General features: G+C 39.9%; 1 protein-coding gene across 3 annotated transcripts in view; it reads left to right on the forward strand.

Annotated features, from left to right (window-relative positions):
• Gm5127 (predicted gene 5127) overlaps positions 1 to 26,709 on the forward strand; it is a 127,388-nt gene that overhangs the window by 85,029 nt on the left and 15,650 nt on the right. For all 3 annotated transcript variants that reach the window (XM_011247618.2, XM_011247617.2, NM_001033541.2), the window contains 2 exons: positions 3,302 to 3,461; positions 6,363 to 6,468. The gene's annotated coding sequence lies outside the window, so the exon portion shown is untranslated. The remainder of the gene's footprint in view (positions 1 to 3,301; positions 3,462 to 6,362; positions 6,469 to 26,709) is intronic.

Consider the following 26,709-nt stretch of genomic DNA (forward strand, 5'->3'; position numbering starts at 1 on the left):
ATTATTCCCTCTTCTAATGTCCTCTTTAATTTACATTTTTTCAGTATTTTGTAGGTTTTCTTAGATAATTCTTCTACCTATTTGGTTTGATTCAGTCCTGAGATGTTTTTAAGTAATAAAATTTTGTGTTTGTTTTTTTTTTTTTTTTAAACAAAAATTCTGGTTCCTTCTATTTCCCTTATACCCCAGCACTCCTTTTTCTTTAATGTCCCATATCTTTGAATTTCCCTTTCTTCTCTTTCTTGTTAAGGTCATGTGTGTTGTTGTGAGGTCTTCACCAGAGAAGACTGCTCAGACATTGCTTTAAGCCTTAAGTCTTTACTACCTGGCAAGCAACTACACTGGCTCTTCAGGATTCCAGTATAGCCTTGAGCCTTTCTTGTGTTGAGCTACTAAGCCCAAAATACATGTTCTGAGTTGACATACTTTTAGTTACCAAGAATAGTTATTCAGAATCTGAACTATAGAAGCTAAAAAACAAAGTACATTTTGAGAGTTTCCCAGAAGTGTAAGGACTTTGATGGATTAGGTCTGAGGTTTGTTTTTGTCAGATAGTGATGGCTACATGCTGAGTTTTCCACCATGGAGTCAGTTGTGCTAAGGTCTTGGGGCCTACTAAGATCTGAGCCCAGATTCAGTGTAGCCATGGGTTTACCAGTGTCTACAGAACTGAATACTGTGTTTTCCTCCTCCTAGACTCTGCTAGCTGTCAATATTTCATCAGTAAGAGCTATGACCTCCAGAGTCCCTCTTTCATCCATCCGTAGGTGACTGTTAGCTCAGGTGTAGTCTCACTCCTTGCAGGTTTTTTTTAAAAAATACTTTCAGTTAAATATCAGGATACAAAACTGAAAAACCACAACTCTATAGCTCTATACACAGAGAGTATACACACTGGTAGGAGTCTTTTCCTGATTTCTTTCTCAGCAGCCCATTCTTGGGAGCTTTATTACTCTGGCTAAGGATTTGAGTGCTAAAAAAAAGTGTTAAAAAAGAGTAGAGACAGTATACAACCTTGTAAATTTCTTGATTTTAGAGGAAATCCAGCTATTTTCCATATTTAGTATAACTTTTGCTAAATTGTCTTTATATAGCTTTTATCATGGTGAGTTATGTTCCTTCTATTCTGAGTTTCTTTTGATTTTTATCATGACATGATGGTTGAGTTTCCAATATTATTGTTCATTATGATTTTCACCAGTGCAGTGGTTTGTAGAAAGCTCCTTTATAAGAGCTCTAGGCAATTTGGTTTAGGGGTCACCTTCATGAAATTTTGGATGTAATTTTGGATTGAATAAGGAAATTGATTGTACAACTATATACAATTATATGGATAATTGATATTTGGTAAGGGTGATGTAATCTGTTGTCAGTGTGGTTGTTTCATAGACCAGGAAAATCTTCCAAATAATTTCTTCATAATGCCTGAAATGTCATCATTTGGGATGTAGATCCTTTCTTCTGTAATACTTTTCATATTGCCTAGTTTTAGAAGTAAACTTGCTCTATGAGTATTGAACTTCCAGTTTCCTTTGAACATGCATAATGTTCTTCATTATGAGAACATTGTCAATTATTAACTGGTTGTCCTGATGCCACCAAGGGTTCAACATTGAGTTTATTTTCTCTGTGGATTAAAGAATTAAAAGGCAGGGAATGTTTGAAAGTTAAATAAATCAAAAGTTTACTTAAAAAGACAATGCTATTAGAATTTAAAAGGAAAAATCCTAAGCAGGCTGACAGTAAATCTCAGCAGTTGCCTGGAGGAGGAGAACGGAGATGAGCTGGAGGAAGAAAAGCTACATCATTTGTGATAAGCTGGCATGGAGGTGAGCCATATGGCTTGGGTTACAGGAGGAGTAGAGGAAGCATGAAATCCAAAGTGTTAGGGAAGGCTAATGTGTTTAAGAAAACATACTTAGAAAGGAGGTAAAAGAAAAGTAAAGTTATACTTTTCTGCATAATCCAAAAAAGTGTGCAGACTCCACAAGCAACATGACTATGCTCTGTTAGAGACTGGATTAAGAAGTAGAGGTTCTGGGAGAAAAAATTATAGTATCTTATGAAAGGAATAATTAATTATGTCTGTCTCTTTAGCATGGCTTAAGAAGATTCCACCTTCTTGGAGTCGTCCCTCCTAGCAGTGGTCCCTTGGCTAGGTGATCGACCTGCCTAACTGGATTAATTTGTTTATGTTTTGGGTAGCTTGAAGTCTCAGGTCCAGCAGTTCCATCCTCTTGAGGTGAAGAAACTACTTTTCCTTTACTGGGCCTTTCCAGTTGCTATGTCAGTACCACTTTTAGCTAAAAGTAAACACGTTCTCTTAGTTTGACAAAAGAAGTGATATTCACCCACTTCTTGAAGCATCATAATTCTCTTTCTGTGGTCCTCAGTTCTACCAAATTTCCAGCAGCCAACTACTTGTTTCCTGCTTGACTCCTACATATATTTGAGTATATAAAAATGTTGATCTACCTTTGCTCTGAAAAAAAAAAGTGTCCAACCAGAAGCCATGTTGTAAAATTGAAGCTTTGTTGATACTTGGTCTGCCTTTCAATGGTTGGAACCCCACCTTGGCAGCCTCATTTTCCCATGTAGAAATGTGTTCCTGGTGCATCAAGTCTGCTACAGTTTGTTCACCACTTACTCAGTGCCAAATACTGTACTAAAGTGTTTATATTACTTTGCATTTACTCTTGCAATGAACCAGAGAGGGAAGATCTCTACTCTAGAGATAAGGAAACAGAGCCTCAAAGAATTTCAATAATTTGCCCACGGTCCTTTAGTAAGTGGCAGTCTGAGTTTCCAGAGTTTTCCAGAAGAGCTCCCTATCTCTCTACTATTATTTCACTCTTCTAAAATGACCTGTTGTACCCCATTCCATTCCTTCAGGATTTTAATTCTACAGGACAGGGAAAACTATATGTGTTATCTTTCCTTCTACCTAGGAACCTACCCCACTCAAACTGTTCCCACATCCATGTCTGCTTCAGTTGAGTCCTGTGAACAGTTCTAGGTCATTTTGTATTTTTAGTCTGCTTCCTGCCCAGCCTTACATGTTTCCTGTTCACTCCTTTCATCATTTTTTTCATACCTCTTCAATATTAGACTGTATGTTTCTGGGTTCTTTAGTTTTTATTAAGCTTCTAACCCAGTGGCTCTCAATCTTCCTACTGCTGTGACACTTTAATACAGTTTCTCATGTTATGGTCATCCCAACCATAAAATTATTTTTATTGCTACCTTATGAATGCAATTTTGCTACTGTTCTGAATTGTAATCTAAATATCTGTGTTTTCAGATGGTCTTAGACAATCCTTATGAACAGGTCACTTGACTACCCCCAAAAGGGGTTTTGAACCACAGCTTGAGAACTGACTACCATTGTAGCCTAAGGAGAAGTCATACAGGACTCGTGAGCAGACATTTGCCAAGTGACTATTATGCACCGACCTATTCAGGTAAGCCATTTTTCGTAAATGGGATTTAATTCAGTCCTCCAAGCTCTTAATTTAATTATCATCATTCATAATCCAGGTCCAGTGAATGGGAAAGTTAGCCAATTTTTAGAGAACTTGAGAAAGAGCATAAATAAAGTTTTGGAACCAGAATTTCTACTTTATTGTCTAGCTAGCTTCAAAGACTGAATTCTTTCTTCCTTGACACTAATATGACATTGCCTTCTGACATACTGACATCGATTCATTGAGGTGCTTTGTTAAGAAATGTTTTTATAACAAAGTGGAGGGGAAACAACAACAACAACAACAACAACAACAACAACAAAACAAAACAAAACAAACAAACTTACTTAAACTCCCTTACTTAAAAGTCAACATTCCTGTCTAAGAAGAATCTTGTGTCAGACGTTTTTGGTAAATAAAATCCCAACTTTTCTGTACTATTAGAGTCCCCATTTCCAAGGCGAAGAGAAGTTAAATAATTTAACTAAGAAGAGAGCTTGGCCTGGAGCTCATTTCTGTCTTATACCAGAGCCTCATTTCTTACCTCAAACACATTATTTCTTCTTTTATTATAAGAGAAAACATAGAGAGGATCAGATTTATAAATATAAGAATATTTGCATAAGTGAGACATGTATTTTCCATTGCCAGTGGTGCTCTGGCTTTACAGAGTCTGGGCAGTGTTGACGAATCAAAAATAGGGGACTGGTGTTTATAGATAACTTAGTGATAGAGCAAGTACAAGCAAGCATAAAAAATGTTTAATGGACATAAGCTATTTATGGGAAGTAAAGTCATTGTCTTAGGGTCACTACTGCTCCAATGAAACACCATGACCAAAGAAAGTAGGGAGGAAAGAGTTTGTTTGATTTACAACTCCATACCATACTGTACATTATCAAAATCAATAAGGGTAGGCACTCACACCAGGTGGGAACCTGAAGAAAGTAACTGATGCAGAGGCGATGGACTGGTCTGGCTTATTGGCTTGTTCTTCATGAGATTGGCTCAGCTTACTTTCTTATAGAACCCAGGACCACCAGCCCATGGGTGGTCTCACACATAGTGTACTGGTTGCTCCTCAATCAATCCCTAATTAATAAAATGTCTTACAGACTTGCCTACAGCCAGATCTTATGGAGGCATTTTCTCAGTTGAGACTCCTTTCCTCTTAGCTGACTCTAGCTTGTGTCAAGTTGACATAAAACTAGCCAGCACAGTCATGAATACAGAGGCTTACATAAATGTAGAGCATCTGAAATAAATTACTACTCCACAGTCTCAAGAATGAAGTGGAGGATGGAGCGATGGCTCAGAGGTTAAGAGCACTTATTACTCTTGCGGAAGACACAAGTTCAGTCACCAGCACCCACGTGGTTGTTTACAATTATTTGTAACCCCAGTCCCAGGGGATCTGATGAACAGGTATACACTCAGCCAAAATACACAAATATATAAAATAAAAATAAATCGTATAAAAAATGAATGGAAGAGGAGAAATTTTAACAATTGCTTGCCAGGATTATTCATGTAAATATATTTGATAGAAATATATATGATTAGAAATCATAGGGGAAGTCAATTTACTTGTTGCAACCTTAACTTGCAATATTGTACTCTATCTCTGTACTCCTAGAAAATAAATGCCAGATTTCATTTTCCTAATTCCCTCCTGTATCTACTTGTGTATCTATAGAGGCTCAGTTCAGGCTCTTCTCAAGTTATTGTGCAGCCTTGCTTACTCTAATGTCTGATGTTCAATCTTTAAGTTTTAGAAACTTGAATTTCTTTGTATCTCTGGTGGATTTAGTGACTTGCTATATGAAGAATTGTTGACGGTATAACAGTATAGAATTTTAAGCTGGGCGTGGTGGTGCACACCTTTAATCCCAGCACTTGGGAGGCAGAGGCAGGCGGATTTCTGAGTTTGAGGCCAGCCTGGTCTACAAAGTGAGTGCCGGGACAGCCAGGGCTACACAGAGAAACCCTGTCTCGAAAAACCAAAAATAAATAAAGAAAGAAAGAAAGAAAGAAGAAAAAAAAAAGAAGAACAGTATAGAATTTTTATGGAAGATTATACAGTACTGAGGACACTTGGGTTCTTGATTCATGCAAACATTTTATTTTCTTTGCAACAACTTTCTATGTCTATGGAGTTTAGTATTTAATTGATATCCTCCTGAGAACTCACTGCCTTGTTTTGCGCCAGCTCCTGTTTTAGGAACAGAAAACTGTGCACTTAACCTTGAAGGATTTTTTGGGGTGAGTGGGATTAGTGAGGGCGTACAAACAAAAGAAAATTAGAAAAATTAGAAGTAGCCGTGGAGTAGGACACTATATTTTATTATATTTTTATTTATTTTACAGTTTGTGTTAATGTGCATGTATGTGGGGGACACACATGTCATGTGTTGACTTTCCAAGTCATAACATGTGTTTACAGAGCAGAGGACAACTTGTGGGACTTGGTTCTGTCCTTTGACCAGGTAGGTTCTGGAGATAGAACTCAGGATATCAGGCACCTTTATCTGCTGAGCCATGCCCTGCCCAGATTAGGACATTCTTAATGGTCTGGGCCAGCGAGCCAGATCTGGAAAGGATAAGAAGATAGATATATACCTGGGAACTTGTGTGATCACAGATTTTATGGAGGAGGAATAAATTGAGATAGATTCTGAAAAGAACTGGGAAGATTCAGGTAACTATGTAGTGGGCAGTAGCAATTCAATATAGGAAAGAGAATTTCTCATGACTGTAGGAAAGTGAAGCCTATACATTTCTCACTTAAACTTCTTCTAAAGGAGCAAAGGCAGATGACTTTTGTTTTGGTCTCATTGATTGTATTTATATCCCAATGTTTTGGACTCTCAGAAGATAACCTGTATCATGTCTTTGCAGCAGGACAACAGATTCTCCTTTCCATCCCACAGTTCTGCGAGTGTTCAGGGTAGTGGAAGGTTTGCTGAATAAGACAAATTCAAATAATCTTCAAATCATTTCTGTGGTAAGTATGGCCTAAATACAGAACAATACACTGTAATATGTAGTTTTTGAGTCAAGTTCTTTTCTTCCAGATTTAAATAACTATGGATCTATGTGACCCGGGTGAAAACACCTTCTAGGTATTTTCTTTTAGCTATAAGAGTGATGTTTTTAGAGCCTTGATTTACTGAGCTCATGAAGTCTCTGTTGTTTTACTCTAGACACTGGTCCAAACAGGCACTAGCAATTCAGCAGAACTGGCTCAGAATAGGTAGCTCATTTTCCCTCTGTGGGTGTGATAATCTTCTAGTGTGAAGCTAAAGGATATTTCCTATTCTTCAAATAGGAAATTGTTACTACATATAATTATTTGATCTCAAAATTCAATACTTGTCCTGCAAAATATAGATGACAGTTTTTACAACTCTGCTATGAGACATTGTCCCTTTGTAATTTAACAGACGTTTCCAAAAAAATGCAAACAAGACCTTGTCTCGAGTGTTCTAAAGTACCTCCTCTTCCATTAGACTCTTAATTCACCACTGAGTCTGGCTGCTGCCTAGGAAGGCCTCATTTCATTACTCTAAAATGATGCTTTCCTAGATAGAAGTGATGCTTAGCGGTCTCTGGGAGCCTCCACAATCTACTTTTCCAGATGTAAAATAAAGAATGGCAGTATAGCTCCATTAGCGTTCATTTTGTATCACGAAAGTATTTCTGTTCCTCTTCTTTGTTTTTGAGGTTAGAGTATATGTTATTGGATTCTAGATATAATCATAATCAAGTTCCTTAAAACTTTATAGTTTCTCTATTTGTGGATCAGAGATGAACCATGCTTTAAGGAGACCATGTGGCATAAAAGGAGAATACTCTGATGCAGAAATTAATAGCCATGTATTTAGGCCTGAATTCTACCATCAAGTCTCTATTTATAAATTAAGAAAGTTATATAAACTCTGTGGCTGGTACTTCAGTTGCTTATGGAGCTTGTGTATAGTCCAAGGCTATTAAATCAAAACCATGGGAAAGTAGAAAGCCCTGGTCAAAACTAATGGAATTATGGCCTTATATGGCTAAGGAGAGACTACTTTTCACAGGCTAGAATGAAATTTGTTTTTCATACTACAAATGTGAAATAGGCCTAATGGAAGAAAAATGTGAAAGTATAAACAGTGAAAAAGGGAAAAAAATGACTGTCATTTTATCCATGGATAGCTATACTTGACTCTTTGCTCCCTCTGCCTGGAACTTCAATAGGGCTAGATACTGATGAAATGATTGTAAGTGAAAAAAGATCATGTGTTTACTAACATCTAACTACAGACTTTGTGATAGTGCATTACTGTAGATTACTGATTATTTGCCCTTGGCTATTCCTGCTGCCTGAGGAATTGGCTCATTTTTCTTGCTCAGCATTGCATGAGGGTATTGTACCACATATGATTAATCCAAGAAAGATTGTAATCCAAATCTGAAGTGTGGTCTTTAAACAATGTCTACCACATTTGCACCACAATAATGGTGAAAGCCAGTAAATTGAACACTCAAAAATCAAACTGCGTACACTTTTCTCATACAATGACGAGAACACACCACACAAACTTACTTTTAATAAAAATGGTGTGATTTAACTAAAAGAACATACCACTTATCACATCACTTTCTTCCTTCCAATTATTTTATTTTACAATTCACTCTTATATGTGTGTATGAGTGTTTTGTCTGCATGTATGCCTGTGTACCATGTGCACACAATGCCTGAGGTTACCAGATAATAACATCAGATTCCCAGACCTGGACAGTTGTGAGCAACCATGTTGATACCGGGAATGGATCCTACCTAGGTCTTATGCAAGAGAAGCAAGTACTCTTAAAAACGGTGCCATCTCTTGTTCACAATACACATAGTTTTTTTTTTAAGACTATTATTTTTATTATTTGTTTTAAAGATTTGTGCATGTTATGGGGCATGTACAGGTAGTGAAATACGTTGCTATGGTGAAGCCAATCAACATATCTTTCATCTGACATGGGTACCCATTTTGTATGTATATGATTAAAAGACCCAGAAATGAACCCACACACCTATGGTCACTTGATCTTTGACAAGGGAGCAAAAACCATCCAGTGGAAAAAAGACAGCATTTTCAACAAATGGTGCTGGCACAACTGGCGGTTATCATGTAGAAGAATGTGAATTGATCCATTCCTATCTCCTTGTACTAAGGTCAAATCTAGGTGGATTAAGGAACTCCACATAAAACCAGAGACACTGAAACTTATTGAGGAGAAAGTAGGGAAAACCCTCGAAGATATGGGTACAGGGGGAAAATTCCTGAATAGAACAGCAATGGCTTGTGCTGTAAGATCGAGAATCTACAAATGGGACCTAATAAAATTGCAAAGCTTCTGCAAGGCAAAAGACACCGTCAATAAGACAAAAAGGCCACCAACAGATTGGGAAAGGATCTTTACCTATCCTAAATCAGATAGGGGACTAATATCCAACATATATAAAGAACTCAAGAAGGTGGACTCCAGAAAATCAAATAACCCCATTAAAAAATGGGGCTCAGAGCTAAACAAAGAATTCTCACCTGAAGAATACCGAATGGCTGAGAAGGACCCGAAAAAATGTTCAACGTCCTTAATCATCAGGGAAATGCAAATCAAAACAACCCTGAGATTCCACCTCACACTAGTCAGAATGGCTAAGATCAAAAATTCAGGTGACAGCAGATGCTGGTGAGGATGTGGAGAAAGAGGAACACTCCTCCACTGTTGGTGGGATTGCAAGCTTGTACAACCACTCTGGAAAGCAGTCTGGCGGTTCCTCAGAAAACTAGATATAGTACTACCGGAGGATCCTGTAATACCTCTCCTGGGCATATATCCAGAAGATGTTCCAACCTGTAAGAAGGACACATGCTCCACTATGTTCATAGCAGCCTTATTTATAATAGCCAGAAGCTGGAAATAACCCAGATGCCCCTCAAAAGAGGAATGGATACAGAAAAGGTGGTACATTTACACAATGGAGTACTACTCAGCTATTAAAAAGGATGAATTTATGAAATTCCTAGACAAATGGATGGACCTGGAGGGTATCATCCTGAGTGAGGTAACCCAATCACAAAGGAACTCACATAATATGTACTCACTGATAAGAGGGTATTAGCCCAGAAACTTAGGATACCCAAGATATAAGATACAATTTGCAAAACACATGAAACTGAAGAAGAACGAAGACCAAAGTGTGGATACTTTGCCCCTTCTTAGAATTGGGAACAAAACACCCACGTAAGGAGTTACAGAGACAAAGTTTGGAGCTGTGTCAAAAGGATGGACCATCTAGAGCCTGCCATATCCAGGGTTCCATCCCATAATCGGCTTCCAGACGCTGACACCATTGCCTATATTAGCAAGATTTTGCTGAAAGGACACAGATAGAGCTGTCTCTTGTGAGAATATGCCGGGGCCTAGCAAACACAGAAGTGGATGCTCACAGTCAGCTATTGGATGGATCACAGGGCCCCCGATGGAGGAGCTAGAGAAAGTACCCAAGGAGCTAAAGCGATCTGCAACCCTATAGGTAGAACAACATTATGAACTAACCAGTACCCCGGAGTTCTTGACTCTAGCTGCACATGTATCAAAAGATGGCCTAGTCGGCCATCACTGGAAAGAGAGGCCCATTGGACTTGCAAACTTTATATGCCCCAGTACAGGGGAACACCAGGGCCAAAAAGTGGGAGTGGGTGGGTAGGGGTGTGGGTGGGAGGGTATGGGGGACTTTTGGGATAGCATTGGAAATGTAAATGAGGAAAATACCTAATAAAAGCATTAAAAAATAAAAAATAAATGAATAGCTAAAGCCTAAATTTTTAGCAATAATATTAATCATCCTATTAATAAGTATAGTCTCCTCATTATACATTAGCTATCTCTATTGACTCATGCTACATATTTGGTGCTTTGTATCCCTTGACCTATACCTTCCTATTTCCTACTCCCATAGAACCACTGTTTTGCTTTTTATCTCAATTATTATTTTTTTTAAATCCACATGTAAGACAAATTGTGTAAAGTGCACTTTTTGTGTCTGGCTTATTTCACTGAGTATGGTATCTTCCAACCATGTGACAAATGGCAGGGCTTTTGTTTGCATGCATGTATGCATGCATTTATATGGCACGGTGGAGAAGCAGATGCATGGTGCACATGGGGAGGTCAGAAGTCATGCATTGTAGGGGTCAGTTCTCTATTTCCCACAGTGAGAAATCTGTGGATCAAACTCAGGTCATGATGTTTGGCAATGAATATATTCACCTGCTCAATCATATAGCTAGATCTATTTTATATTTTTGTAAGAGAATGATGTGTGTATGTACTTGCATCTTTCTCTCTCTCCCTCCCTCTCCCTTCTCTACTTCCCTCTCTCCCTCTCTCCCTCTCCCTCTCCGGCTCCCTCGCCCTCTCCGTCTCTCTCTCCCCCTCTCTATATACATGTGTATATTCATGAATATGGTTATGCATTAACCATAGTTAAAGTGTGGAGATCTTCACCTTCCACTTTGTTTGATCTTTGTGTAGATTTACATTGTGTACACCAGGCTAGCTAGTCTGTGAAATTTGGGGCTTCTCCTGTCTCAGCCTTCTATCTTCCCGTAAAAACACTGGGATTACAGATGTGCAGTTCTGTGTCTGATTCTAGCTGGGCTTTGGGAATTTGAACTCAGGTTCTCATATTTGTGTGGCAAATGCTTTATCCATTGAGTCAGTTCCATAAGTCCATCTCCCTTTATAATGTCTGAAAAACATATACAAATATAGAGTGATAAAGAGAGAAGGGAGTCTTTTTCTTCATTCTGACAGCTATTGAGAATAGTGTTACAATCAACATAGGAGTCCAGATATGTTTACAGGATGATGCATTTATTTGTTTTGGGGTATATGCTCAGAAAAGCTGTTGCTAGAGTACATGATAGTTCTATTAGTTAGGGCTTTACTGGTGAGAACAGACACCATAACTAAGGCAACACTTATAAGAACAACATTTAATTAGGGCTGGCTTACAGGTTCAGAGTTTCAGTCCATTATCATCAAGAGAAGAGTATGGCAGCATCCTGGCAGGCGTGGTACACGAGGAGCTGAGAGTTCTACATATTCATCTTAAGACAGCTAGCAGAATACTGACTCCCAGGCAGATAGGACTAGGGTCTTAAAGCTCACACCCACAGTGACACACTTAATCCAACAACGCCATATCTACTCCAACAGAGCCACAGCTTCTAGTATTGCCATTCCCTGGGCCAAGCATATACACACCATCAAAATAATTTTCTTTCTTTTTTTTTCCTTTTTTTTAATTAGGTATTTTCTTTATTTACATTTCCAATGCTATCCCAAAAGTCCCCTATACCCTCCCCACTCCATTCCCCTACCACCCACTTGTACTTCTTGGCCCTGGCTTTCCTCTGTACAGAGGCATATAGAGTTTGCACACCCAATGGGCCTCTCTTTCCACTGATGGTCGACTAGGCCATCTTCTGATACATATGCAGCTAGAGACACAAGCTCTGGGGGGTACTGGTTAGTTCATATTGTTTTTCCACCTATAGGGTTGCTGATCCCTTTAGCTCCTTGAGTACTTTCTCTAGCTCCTCCATTGGGGGACCTGTAATCCATCCAATAGCTGTCTGTGAGCATCCACTTCTGTGTTTGCTAGGCCCCTGCATAGTCTCACAAGAGACAGCTATATCAGGGTCCTTTCAGCAAAATCTTGCTAGTGTATGCAATGGTATCAGCGTTTGAAGGTTGATTATGGAATGGATCCCCGGGTATGGCAGTCTCTAGATTGTCCATCCTTTCATCTCAGCTACAAACTTTGTCTCTATAACTCCTTCCATGGGTGTTTTGTTCCCATTTCTAAGAAGGGGCAAAGTGTCCACACTTTGGTCTTCGTTCTTCTTGAGTTTCATGTGTTTCGAAAATTGTATGTTATGTCTTGGGTATTCTAAGTTTCTGGGCTAATATCTACGTGTCAATGAGTACATATCATGTGAGTTCTTTTGTGATTGGGTTACCTCACTCAGGATGATACCCTCCAGGTTCATCCATTTGCCTAGGAATTTCATAAATTCATTTTTTAATAGCTGAGTAGTACTCCATTGTGTAAATGTACCACCTTTTCTGTATCCATTCCTCTTTTGAGGGGCATCTGGGTTATTTCCAGCTTCTGGTTATTATAAATACGGCTGCTATGAACATAGTGAAGATTGTGTCCTTACAGGTTAGAACATCTTCTGGATATATGCCCAGGAAAGGTATTGTGGGATCCTCCGGGAGGAACCACCAGAATGATTTCCTGAGTGGTTGTACAAGCTTGCAATCCCACCAACAATGGAGGAGTGTTCCTCTTTCTCCACATTCTCGCTAGCATCTGCTGTAACCTGAATTTTTTATCTTAACTATTCTGACTGGTGTGAAGTGGAATCTCGGGGTTGTTTTGAAATGCATTTCCCTGATGATTAAGGATGCTGAACATTTTTTCAGGTGCTTCACAGCCATTCGGTATTCTTCAGGTGAGAATTCTTTGTTTAGCTCTGAGCCCATTTTTTAATGCGGTTATTTGAATTTCTGGAGTCCACCTTCTTCAGTTCTTTATATATATATATATTGGATATTAGTCCCCTATCTGATTAAGGATGGGTAAAGATCCTTTCCCAATCTGTTGGTGGCCTTTTTGGTTTATTGACAGTATCTTTTGCCTTACAGAAGCTTTGCAATTTTATGAGGCCCCATTTGTTGATTCTCGATCTTATAGCACAGGCCAGAATTTTCCCCTGTGCCCATATCTCACAGGATTTTCCCCACTTTCTCCTATATAAGTTTCACTGTCTCTGGTTTTATGTTTAGTTCCTTAATCCACATATATTTGACCTTAGTACAAGCAGATAGGAATAGATCAATTCCCATTCTTCTATATGATAACCGCCTGTTGTGCCAGCACCATTCGTTGAAAATGCTGTCTTTTTTCCACTGGATGGTTTTAGCTCCCTTGTCAACGATCAAGTGACCATAGGTGTGTGGGTTCATTTCTGGGTCTTCAATTGTATTCCATTGGTCTACTGGTCTGTCACTATACCAGTACCATGCGGTTTTTATCACAATTGCTCTGTAGTACAGCTTTAGGTCAGGTATGATTATTCCACCAGAGATTCTTTTATCCTTGAGAAGAGTTTTTGCTATCCTAGGTTTTTTGTTATTCCAGATGAATTTGCAGGTTGCCCTTTCTAATTTGTTGAAGAATTGAGTTGGAATTTTGATGGGGATTGCATTGAATCTGTAGATTGCTTTTGGCAAGATAGCCATTTTACTATATTGATCCTGCCCCATCCATGAGCATGGGAGATCTTTCTATCTTCTGAGATCTTTAATTTCTTTCTTCAGAGACTTGAAGTTCTTATCATGCAGATCTTGCACTTCTTTAGTTAGAGTCACGCCAAGGTATTTAATATAATTTGTGACTATTGAGAAGGGTGTTGTTTCCCTAATTTCATTCTCAGCCTGATTATCCTTTGTGTAGAGAAAGGCCATTGACATGTTTGAGTTAATTTTATATACAGTTAATTCACTGAAGTTGTTTATCAGGTTTAGGAGTTCTCTGGTGGAATTTTTGGGGTCACTTGTATATACTATCATATCATCTGCAAAAGGTGATAGTTTGACTTCTTCCTTTCCAATTTGTATCCACTTGATCTCCTTTTGTATTCGATTGCTCTGGGTAGGACTTCAAGTACAATGTTGAATAGATAGGGAGAAAGTGGGCAGCCTTGTCTAGTCCCTGATTTTAGTGGGATTGCTTCCAGCTTCTCACCATTTTCTTTGATGTTGGCTACCGGTTTGCTGTAGATTGCTTTTATCATCTATAGGTATGGGCCTTGAATTCCTGATCTTTCCAAGATTTTTATCATGAATGGGTGTTGGATTTTGTCAAATGCTTTCTCAGCATACAAGGAGATGAGCATGTGGTTTTTGTCTTTGAGTTTGTTTACGTAGTGGATTATTTTGATGGATTTCCATATATTAAACCATCCCTGCTTGCTTGGAATGAAACTCACTTGATCAGGATGGATGATTTTTTGATGTGTTCTTGGATTCAGTTAGCAAGAATTTTATTGAGGATTTTTGCATTGATATTCATAAGGGAAATTGGTCTGAAGTTCTCTATCTTTGCTGGGTCTTTCAGTGTTTCAGGTATCAGAGTAATTGTGCCTTCATAGAACGAATTGGGTAGAGTACCTTCTGCTTCTATTTTGTGGAATAGTTTGTGAAGAAATGGAATTAGATCTTCTTTGAAGGTCTGATAGAACTCTGCACTAAACCCATCTGGTCCTGGGCTTTTTTTGGTTGGGAGACTATTAATGACTGATTCTATTTCTTTAGGGAATATAGGACTGTTTAGATCATTAACCTGATCCTGATTTAACTTTGATACCTGGCATCTGTCTAAAAATTTGTCCATTTCATCCAGGTTTTCCAGTTTTGTTGAGTATAGCCTTTTGTAGAAGGATCTGATAGTTGTTTGGATTTCTTCAGGATCTGTTGTTATGTCTCCCTTTTTATTTCTGATTTTGTTAATTAGGATGCTGTCCTTGTGCCCTCTAGTGAGCCTGGCTAAGGGTTTATCTATCTTGTTGATTTTCTCAAAGAACCAGCTCTTCATTTGGTTGATTCTTTGAATAGTTCTTCTTGTTTCCACTTGGTTGATTTCACCCCTGAGTTTGCTTATTTCCTGCTCTCTACTCCTCTTGCCTGAATTTTCTTCCTTTTGTTCTAGAGCTTTTATGTGTTTTTTTCTAGCTGTTAGTGTGTGATCTCTCTAGTTTCTTTTTGGAGGCACTCAGAGCTATGAGTTTTCCTCTTAGGAATGCTTTCATTGTGTCCCATAAGTTTGGCTATGTTGTGACTTCATTTTCATTAAACTCCAAAAAGTCTTTAATTTCTTTCTTTATTCCTTCCTTGACCAAGGTATAATTGAGAAGAGTGTTGTTCAGTTTCCACATGAATGTTGGCTTTCTATTATTTATGTTGTTATTGAAGATCAACCTTAGTCCATGGTGATCTGATAGGATGCATGGGACAATTTCAATGTTTTTATATCTGTTGAGGCCTGTTTTGTGACCAATTACATGGTCAATTTTGGAGAAGGTACCATGTTTTGCTGAGAAGAAGGTATATCCTTTTGTTTTAGGATAAAATGTTCTGTAGATATCTGTTAAATCCATTTGTCTCATAATTTCTGTTAGTTTCACTGTGTCCCTGTTTAGTTTCTGTTTCCATGATCTGTCCATTGATGAAAGTGGTGTGTTGAAGTCTCCTACTACTTTTGTGTGAGGTGTAATGTGTGCTTTGAGCTTTACTAAAGTTTCTTTAATAAATGTGGCTGCCCTTGCATTTGGAGCATAGATATTCAGAATTGAGAGTTCCTCTTGGGAGATTTTTACCTTTGATGAGTATGAAGTGCCCCTCCTTGTCTTTTTGATAACTTTGGGTTGGAAGTCAATTTTATTCGAAATTAGAATATCTACTCCAGCTTGTTTCTTCATACCATTTGCTTGGAAAATTGTTTTCCAGCCTTTCATTCTGAGGTAGTGTCTGTCTTTTTCCCTGAGATGGGTTTCCTGTAAGCAGCAAAATATTGGGTCCTGTTTGTGTAGCCAGTCTGTTAGTCTATGTCTTTTTATTGGGGATTTGAGTCCATTGATATTAAGAAATATTAAGGAAACCTAGTTGTTGCTTCCTATTATTTTTGTTTTTAGAGTTGGCATTCTGTTCTTGTGGCTGTCTTCTTTTAGTTTTTTTGAAGGATTACTTTCTTGCTTTTTCTAGGACATGGTTTCTGTCCTTGTATTGTTTTTTTTTTTTTCTGTTTTTATCCTTTGAAGGGCTAGATTCGTGGAAAGATATTGTGTAAATTTGGTTTTGTCGTGGAATACTTTGGTTTCTCCATCTATGGTAATTGAAAGTTTGGCTGGGTATAGTAGCCTGGGCTGGCATTTTTGTTCTCTTAGTGTCTGTATAAGAACATCTGTCCAGGATCTTCTGGATTTCATAGTCTGTGGTGAAAAATCTGGAGTAATTCTAATAGGCCTGCCTTTATATGGTACTTGACCTTTTCCCCTTACCGCTTTTAATATTTTGTATTCATTTAATGCATTTGTCATTCTGATTATTATGTGTCGGGAGGAATTTCTTTTCTGGTCCAGTCTATTTGGGATTCTGTAGGCTTCTTGTATGTTCATGGGCATTTCTTTCTTTAGGTTTGGGAATTTTTTTTTAATAATTTTGTTTAAGATATTTGCTGGCCCTTTAATTTGAAAAATCTTCATTCTTATCTACTCCTATTATCCATAGGTTTGGTCTTCTCATTGTTTACTGGATTTCCTGGATGTTTTGAGTTAGGATCTTTTTGCATTTTCTTTGATTGTTGTGCCGATGTTCTCTGGAATCTTCTGCACCTGAGATTCTCTCTTCCATCTTTTGTATTCTGTTGCTGATGCTCACATGTATGGTTCCAGATTTCTTTCCTAGGGTTTCTATCACCAGCATTGCCTCACTTTGGGTTTTCTTTAATGTGTCTACTTCCCTTTTTAGGTCTATTATGCTTTCGTTCATTTATATCACCTGTTTGGATGTGTTTTCTTGTTTTTTCTTTAACGATTTCTACCTGTTTGGCTGGGTTTCCCTGATTTTCTTTAAGGACTTGTAACGCTTTAGCAGTGTTCTCCTGTATTTCTTTAAGTGATTTATTAAAGTCCTTCTTGATGTCCTCTACCATCATCATGAGATATGCTTGTAAATCTGGGTCTATCTTTTCGGGTGTGTTGGGGTGTCCAGGACTGGCTGAGGTGGGAGCGCTGTGTTCTGATGATGGTGAGTGGTCTTGGTTTCTGTTAGTAAGATTGTTATGCTTGCCTTTTGCCATCTGGTATTCTCTGGAGTTAGTTGTTATAGTTGTCTCTGGTTAGAGCTTGTTCCTTTTGTAATTCTGTTAGCCTCTGTCAGCAGACCTGGGAGACTAGCTCTCTCCTGAATCTCAGTGGTCAGAGCAGGCAAAGCTCTCCTCTTTCAGGGAAGCTCTCCTCTTGCAGGGAAGGTGCACAGATATCTGGCATTGGGACCTTCTTCCTGGCAGAAGATGAAGGCCCAAAACAAGGCCTGTCCCAGAAGCTGTGTAGCTTCTGTAGTCCACACTCTCACCTGTGTAGACTAGACCATGTGGGATCAGGGAACCAAGATGGCTCCCCCATGTGCTCTGGCAAAGCCCTCCCAGGCAGGGCGGACACCTCTCTGTGGCTTCTGCCTGTTCCAGAAGCGGTTAGCTTCTGTAGTCTACACTCTCATCTGCACAGACTCCTTTTTTCTTTTTAATAGAGTCTTCAGACTGTTTTCCATTAGTAGCTTTATCAGTACATAGTGTTCTCTCTTTTCTATAACTGAGATGATGATATGGCATGTAATAGTGGCCTTGTGCTTATATCCTGGTTTGCACATGAGCTATGAGTCAAATACACCAAAAAGATCTGAAGCTAGAATTTACAGAAGAGAGAGAGCATATGGCACTTTTCTTTTAGAGTTTGGGTCATTTCACTCAGTATACTTTCCCCCTCAATTCCATTCTTGTCTCAGAAATTTGAGTGTTTCTTCTTTTGAGAGCTCTCTGCTTAGTTTCATTCCTTGATTTTAATTGGGTTGTTTGCTTCTTTGGTGTTTAATTTTGAGTTCTTTGTATTTTTGGATACTAACTTTCTGTCAGATGTGTTACTGATAAAGAATTTTTTTCCATTGTATAAACTGCCTCTTCAAACACATGATGGTGTCTTTTGCTGTATAGAAACTTTCTGTTTGTTTGTTTCCTGTAATCCCATTTGTCAATTGTTGGTCTTAGTGCCTACACTACTAGGGTGTTATTTAGCCAGTCCTTTCCTGTGCCTATAAGTTGAAGGCTATTAACTATTTTTGCCTTTCAGATATTTGGGTATTAGCTGTTATGTTGAAGTTCTTGATCCACTAGAGTTTAATTTTGTGTAGGGTGAGATAAGGAATTATTTTCATTCTTCTACATGTAGCTAACCAGTTTGACCAACAGCATTTGCTAAAGATGCTGCAAAGATGCTGCCTTTTCTCCAGTGTGTGTTTTTGGCATTTTTGCCAAAAATCAGTTCGTCATGGAATACAGGATTATAACTGGGTCCTCAAATCTGTTCCATTGACCAGTGTGTATGTTTTTGTGTCAATATTGAAGAGGCCTCAGAATCATCATAGAAAACACCCAGATAACAAATTCTCTGCACAAAGATTTTATTATGAAGAGGGTGGGGTGGGGCTGCCTCTGTATCAAACAAAAGCAGGCAGCAGGTTTTTTTGTTTGTTTGTTTGTTTTCCACAAGAGTGGGTTTTTTAAGGAGAAAAAAGGGGAAGTCTGTGCTAGGATGAGTTTGTAAGTCCTGATTGGACATGTTAGCCAGTGTAGCCAAAGTACAAATTTTGATTGCTGGACCTTGGAATTTTAATCATGCATGAAGAACTGGCCAAACAACGGAGTAAACCTTGGGGGCTAGCTTTAAGACTATGATCTAACAATTTAGCAAGGGAGAAGGAAATGGATAGCGCAAGACCTGCTGGCTTCATTTGCCAGGCTGTTAGAGTCCTTTAAGTAACATGCTGTTTTTGTTACTATATCTTTGTAGTATAACTTGAAATAAAGGATAGTTGTATATCAGCATTTTTTTTGTATTGCTCAGGATTGTTTGGTTAACCTGTATTTTACATGTTTCCATATGAATTTTCACATCTTTTTTTGTTTTGGATTGGATATTTTCTTTGTTTACATTTCAAATCTTTTTCAATGTTTGTGAAAAATTGCACTGAAATTTAGATGCTGAATTGATAGTTGATTTTGGTAGGATGGCCAATTTCACAATATTAACCTAAGCAATTCGTGAAGATGGGAGGTTTCTTCCACCTTCTTATATCTTCCTCAATTACTTTTTTGGTGTCTTAAAGTTTTCATTGTACAAGTCTTGTACTTCCTTGGTTTGATTTATTCCAAGACATATTTTGAGGCTATTGTGAATAAAATGATTTCCCTAATTTTTTCTATGTATGCTTGTTGGTGGTGTATAGCAGTGTTTCTCAACCCTCCTAATGCTGCGACCCTTTAATACAGTTCCTCATGTTGTGGTGACCCCAGTCATAAAATTATTTCATTGGTACTTTATAACTGTAATTTTGCTACTCTTATGAATCATTGTATAGTTCTCTTTGTTTCTATTTGGTTGATTTCAACCCTAAGTTTGATTATTTCCTGTGGTCTATTCCTCTTGGGTCTATTTGCTTCTTTTTGTTCTAGAGCTTTCAGGTGTGCTGTAAAGCTGATAGTGAAAGCATTCTTCAATTTCTTTTTGGAGGCACTTAGAGCTATGAGTTTTCTTTTTACCACTGTTTTCATTTTGTCCCATAAGTTTTAGTATGATGTGTCTTCATTTTCATTAAATTCTAAAAAGTCTTTAATTTTTTCTTTATTTCTTCCTTGACCAAATCAACATTGAGTAGAGTGTTGTTCGGCTTCCATGTGTATGTCTGCTTTCTGTTGTTTTTGTTGTTATTTAAGATCAGCCTTAGTTCATGGTGATCTGATAAGGTGTATGGGATTATTTCAATCTTGTATCTGTTGAGGCCCGGTTTGTGACTGATTATATGGTCAATTTTGGAGAAGGTACTATGAGGTGCTGAGAAGAAGGTATATTCTTTTGCTTTAGTGTGAAATGTTTTATAAATATCTGTTACATGCATTTGGTTCATAACTTGTATTAGTTTCACTATGTTTCTGTTTAGTTTATATTTCCATGATCTGTCCATAGCTGAGAGTAGAGTGTTGAAGTCTCCCACTATTACTGTGTGGGGTGAGATGTGTGCTTTGAACTTTAGCAAACTTCCTTTTATGAATGTGGGTACCCTTGGATTTGGAACATAGATGTTCAAAATTGAGAGTTAATCTTGGCAGATTTTTCCTTTGACCAATATGAAGTGTCCTTCCGTATATTTTTTGTTAATTTTTGGTTGAAAGTTGATTTTATTTGATATTAGAATGGCTACTCCAGCTTGCTTCTTGGGACCATTTGCTTGGAAAATTGTTTTCCAACCTTTTACTCTGAGGTACTGCGTCTGCTTTTGTCACTGAAGTGTTTCCTGTATGCAGCAAAATGCTGGGTCCTGTTTATGTATCCAGTCTGTTAGTCTATGTCTTTTGGGGGGAATTGGGTCCATTGATGTTAAGGGATCTTAAGGAAAAGTGATTATTACTTCTTGTTACTTTTATTGTTAGAGGTGGAATTATGTTTCTGTGGCTATCTTTTTTGGGTTTGTTGAAAGATTACTTTCTTGCTTTTTCTAGGGTATAGTTTCCCTCCTTGTGTTGGTGTTTTCCATATATTATCCTTTGAATGACTGGATTTGTGGAAAGATATTGTGTAATTTTGATTTTGTCATGGAATATCTTGGTTTCTTCGTTTATGGTAATTGAGAGTTTTGCTGGGTATAGAAACCTGGACTGGCATTTGTGTTCTCTTAGGGTCTGTACGACATCTGCCCAGAATTTTCTAGCTTTCATATCCTTCTGGTGAGAAGTCTGGTGTCATTCTGATAAGTCTTTCTTTATATGTTAGTTGATCTTTTTCCCTTACTCCTTTTAAAATTCTTTCTTTGTTTAGTACATTTGGTGATTTAATTATTATGTGACTGGAGGAATTTCTTTTCTGGTCCAGTCTATTTGGAGTTCTGTAGACTTCTTGTATGCTCATGGGCATTTCTTTCTTTAGGTTAGGGAAGTTTTCTTCTATATTTTTGTTGAAGATATTTACTGGCCCTTTAAGTTGGGACTCTTCACTCTCTTCTATACCTATTATCCTTAGGTTTGGTCTTCTCATTGTGTCCTGAATTTCCTGGATGTATTGGTTTAGGAGTTTTATGCATTTTGCATTTCCTTTGACCGTTGTGTGAATGTTTTCTGTGGTATCTTCTGCACTTGTGACTCTCTCTTCTATCTCTTGTATTCTGTTGGTGATGCTTGCATCTATGACTCCTGATCCCTTTCCTAGGTTTTCTAACTCCAGGGTTATCTCCATTTGTGATTTCTTTAGTGTTGTATTTCCATTTTTATATCTTAGATGGTTTTGTTCATTTCCTTTGCCTGTTTGATTGTGTTTTCTTGTAATTCTTTAAGAGACTTTTGTGTTTCCTCTTTAAGAGCGTCTACCTGTTTACCTGTGTTCTTTTGTATTTCTTTAAGGTGTTATTTATGTCCTACTTGAAATCCTCTGTCATTGTCATGATAATTGATTTTAGACCCAAGTCTTGCTTTTCCAGTGTGATGGTGTATATAGGACTTGCTATGGTAGAAAAATTGGGCTTTGATAATGCAAGTAACCTTAGTTTCTGTTGCTTATGTTCTTTCACTTGCCTCCTGCCACTGATTATATCAAGTGCTACCTGTCCTTGCTATATCTGACTGGAGCCTGTCCTTCCTATGATCCTGGTTATGTCAGAGCTCTTCAGAGTTCATCTGCCTCTGTGATCCTGGGATCCTGGGTGCGTCAGAACTCCTGGAAGTCAGGCCGCCTCTGGAACCCTGAGATGCTGTGACCAAGCTACTGGGATCCTGAGATCCTGTGGTCTTGGGTGTTTTAGAGCACCTGGGAGTAGAGCTTCTTCTGGGTGTTGTGGGACTGGTTGCAGAGTTTGAGCCAAATGTCTGCTCAGGGCACCAACTCAGACCAGAAGGAATCTGTGCCACTGGTTGGGTGGAGTTCCCGGTGCCTGGGTCCCTCTGGTTCCAGTTACTCCCAGTGTTGGGGCAGATGTTGTGTCCTCCTCACCCCTGATCCTATGATCCTGGGCGTGTTAGAGTGCCTGGGAGTGGAGCTTCCTCTGGGTGTTGTGGGACTGGCTGTGGAGTTTGTGCCCAAGGTCTGCTCAGAGCACAGGCCCAGACAGGAAGGCATGAATCATAATGTAAATATCTGATGTGCAGGATATATATGTCATCCCTAAAGGGATTGTGATCTAAAGGTTAAAAACCACTGGCATAGAGAAAGGGTTGTTTTGTGTGTGTGTTAATTCTGTGTTCTGCTACCTTACTGAATATATTTATCAGCTGTATGGGTTTTCTTGTGAAGGCATTAGGGACTTTGATATATGTTATTAGACGCGTTCTCACGACCGGCCAGGAAAGACGCAACAAACCAGAATCTTCTGCGGCAAAGCTTTATTGCTTACATCTTCAGGAGCCAGAGTGCAAGAGAGCAAGCAAGAGAGCAAGCAAGCAAATGGCGAAACCCCATCCCTTTTTAAGGAGAATTATCCTCCACCTAGGACGTATTACTCCCTGATTAGCTGCAGCCCATCGGCCCAGTTGTCATCACGGGAAAGGCAGAACACATGGTGGGAAAACTGCCCCTGCATGTGTGCAGACTATGTTTACCACTTAGAACACAGCTGTCAGTGCCATCTTATAATGGCAAATGTGAGGGCGGCTCCTCACAGATCCCCCTTTTCTTTTAATAAGAGCAATAGGCCACCCATATTAATGAGAGTGGAGATAGAGGTCAAATCCCCAGTGTGCAGGTAAAGGAGCCGTACACATAACCTCCTCCCAGGCTCATCACCCAGAGGGGTCCTGGTCTGGTCCCGTGTTGTTTTTCCTGGGGGAAGGACACTTGAACACTCAACCTTCTTGAAAGATGACATGTCTCCCTAGAATAGGCTCATATATGCCGCAGAGCCCTTCTACTGCAGTGCTTAGCCGTGCAACTCTCTCGGGCTGCTGAAGCACACTCACTCTATCCCGTGCAATGAGACTAGCCTCGTGGGGTTTAAGAGCTGAGTGGCCAGCGACCTATTGCTTAAGCATAGATAACTATATATCAGGGGAAGCACCATGTTCTAGTCCTGCAAGCGCCTGGGCAATAACCACCTTGTCTCTCCTAGTTTGGGCCTTAAGCTTACAGACCAACCAAAGAAGCAACACTAATCCACAGCGAAGTGTATCTCCACATAATCCCACCCATTTTTTAAAGAAGGAAAATGCTGAGGAGATCCAATTGGGTAATCCTTTGGTCAGCGACAGGTCCAAGCGCTTGGAGTTGACCTGAATGATGGCAAGTCTCAATTCCCGAAGGGTCTGTTCAAATTCAGCCATCCAATTCTGTAACATATACTGAAAAAGACTTTTTGACAAATTAGCTGCCCTAGTAAATTTAACATACTGAATGGAAATAACACACAATCCCGGAAACTTTTGTTCACATCCCTGCTGAGTTATTTGTCATAATACATCTAGTTGTATCTGGACAAGATCTATGCGTTGATTAACCAGCATGAGACCTCTCTGTATTGGGCCAAATAAGTTCATTTGCTCATTAATGGCTCTGAGGTCATGGAGCAGTCTCCACTTTCCTGACTTTTTCTTAATTACAAAAATTGGAGTATTCCAAGGTGAGGTAGAGGGTTCAATATGGCCTAATTTTAATTGTTCCTCTACCAGTTGAATCACAGCTTCTAGTTTTTCAGAGGATAGGTGCCATTGAGGAACCCACACTGGGTCCCCTGTTTTCCATGGTATGGGTCGTGCTGCCCCAATGGCCGCTAAGGAAAACCCAGACCCTGTCTGTCTTGGTTTCCATTAGGTGAGATGGGCTCTATCCTTCCCTGTTCTTGATGTCCTAACCCTTTTCCTTACAACCAAATAGGCAGAATCATTTCTGGAGGAGCCCATTTTCTTTATCTCAGGTCCTGCAAATTTCTCCCTGGTATTATCAGGGAGGAGCAGCAGCTGAGCCATCCTATCTCCTTTGCTAATAGAAAAAACGCCCTTGGGGCTTGAGCACAGGACCTGTATTTCAGGGGAATGTTGACAATCCATAACTCCAGGGTGGACTACTAAGCCCTGCAAGGTGAGTGAACCCCGGCCGAGAATAAGGCCCATGGTTCCCGGGGGCAAGGATGGTATAGGCTCCACTGGCACCGGCTGAATACTCATTTGAGGCATTAATAGGAAGTCGGAGGCGGCACGCAGGTCCACCCTTGTGGGTCTTCCTGGGTCGCCTCTCTGACTGCGGAGGAAGGAGTCTGCCCTTTATATCCCTCACAGAGCGACACTGGTCGGCTCTATGATAACCCTTGCCACACTTAGAGCAAAGAGTGAGAGTCCCCCCCTGTTTATCTGGAGCTCTGCAATCTTTCTTAAGATGCCCAGGCTTCCTGCAGTTAAAACATGTCCTCCGATCATTTCTGCCCATGGAGCATTTTTGGGATTGAAGGATGGCAGCCGCTAAGCCTGCATTGGTGAGAGGTCCCCCAAGCTCCCGACAAACCCTGAGCCAGTCTTGTAAGCCTTTGTTCTTTCTTGGGGCTATGGCCGCTCGGCACTCCTTTGTGGCTTGCTCATAGATTAGCTGTTTTATCAGAGGCGCAGCTTGCTCTGACTCTCCAAAAATACGCTCTGCTGCCTCTGTCATTCTGGCCACAAAATCTGAGAAGGATTCCTGAGGTCCCTGGACAACTTTTGTTAATTGACCAGTGGTTTCACCTGCTCGAGAGAGCGCCTTCCAGGCCCTAATAGCCGTGGAAGAAATCTGGGCATAAGCTCCCCAATGGTAGTTTGTCTGATCAGCAGAATAAGCTCCCTGACCCGTTAACAAGTCAAAAGTCCAATCTCTCTGCTCTGGAGTCAAAGCAGCTGCGTTTGCTCGGGCCTGCGCTTGTGCAGCTTCGTGCCAAAGCGCTCTCCATTCCATATATTTGCCCATACTAGGGAGAGCGGCTTTTACAACCGTTTGCCAATCACCAGGAGTCATAGCGTGATTCGCAAGCCTTTCCACTTGTGCTATAGTGAAATTAGCACTGACTCCATAGTTACGGACCGACTCGGCAAGCTCTTTAATCTGTATATACGCTACCGGAGCGTGGACACGCCCACCCTCGGCTCCTTCAAAGACCGGAAATGCCTGTTGTATTTTCCTTTGTTCCTCCTTTGGAATGAACGAGTCTGTGCATTGCCTCTCTGTCCATTGCCTCTCTGCGCAGGGCTGATGCACTACGCAGGGCGGGGGCTCAGCATAGGGTGGAGGTGCACTATGACCTTGAAGCCGACTGCCAAGAGGCCAAGCAGCAAGCTGGCCTTTGCCAGCCGCTTTTGGCTTCCTTAACTGATTAGCTAGCACTTTACCTGGCTGGTACCCTTTTTTCTCATAATGAGCTGCTTCTTCCTCCCAGTCTGTTTCCTCAGAGGAGAATTCTTCATCTGCTTCAGAGCTACTAAGAGCTGGCTCCCCGAGCCCATCCAGCGATGAGCACAGGCTCCTTTTCCTAGAGACCTCCGCTAATTGATCTTTCTTCTTTTCCCTTTTTCCTCTTTTTCTTCTAATCTCTCTCCAGGTATTCCTACCTGACCTTAACTTTTCCTCAGGTTCAAGACCCTTGGAAAGGCCTGTATACTTATTTTGTGCACCATGTTTTCTCTTTGTTCCTACTCTCTCTCCCCGCTTTACTTCTGATAGCTTGTCCTGAATTTCCTCTAGAATCCGCCCTGCCTTAACCACTTGATAACATGTGAAAAGGAACAAAAGGGCTTTTAACACTAGAAAAAGTTCAAGGCCAAACATAACTTGTAAAGCCATTTTCCACTTTACTTCTGATAGACTGTCTTGAATTTCCTTAGAAAGTTCAAGGCCAGGCTTACCTCGTAAAGCTATACTCACTGGTACTCTCGTTCCCCCAGCTGAAAAGTTCTGAATTCATGTAGTTGAATCCTTCTTAACAGTCTGCTTTACGGGAACCTTTATTACCGCGACCCGCAGTTCTGGTTCTGGAATGAGGGATCTTCCTTGCGCCAGTCCCGAGTTTTTTTCTCGTCCCGGGTTTCGGCACCAATTGTTATTAGACGCGTTCTCACGACCGGCCAGGAAAGACGCAACAAACCAGAATCTTCTGCGGCAAAGCTTTATTGCTTACATCTTCAGGAGCCAGAGTGCAAGAGAGCAAGCAAGAGAGCAAGCAAGCAAATGGCGAAACCCCATCCCTTTTTAAGGAGAATTATCCTCCACCTAGGACGTATTACTCCCTGATTAGCTGCAGCCCATCGGCCCAGTTGTCATCACGGGAAAGGCAGAACACATGGTGGGAAAACTGCCCCTGCATG

Source organism: Mus musculus, chromosome X (genome assembly GCF_000001635.26).
Source record: "Mus musculus strain C57BL/6J chromosome X, GRCm38.p6 C57BL/6J".
Lineage (NCBI taxonomy): Eukaryota > Metazoa > Chordata > Mammalia > Rodentia > Muridae > Mus > Mus musculus.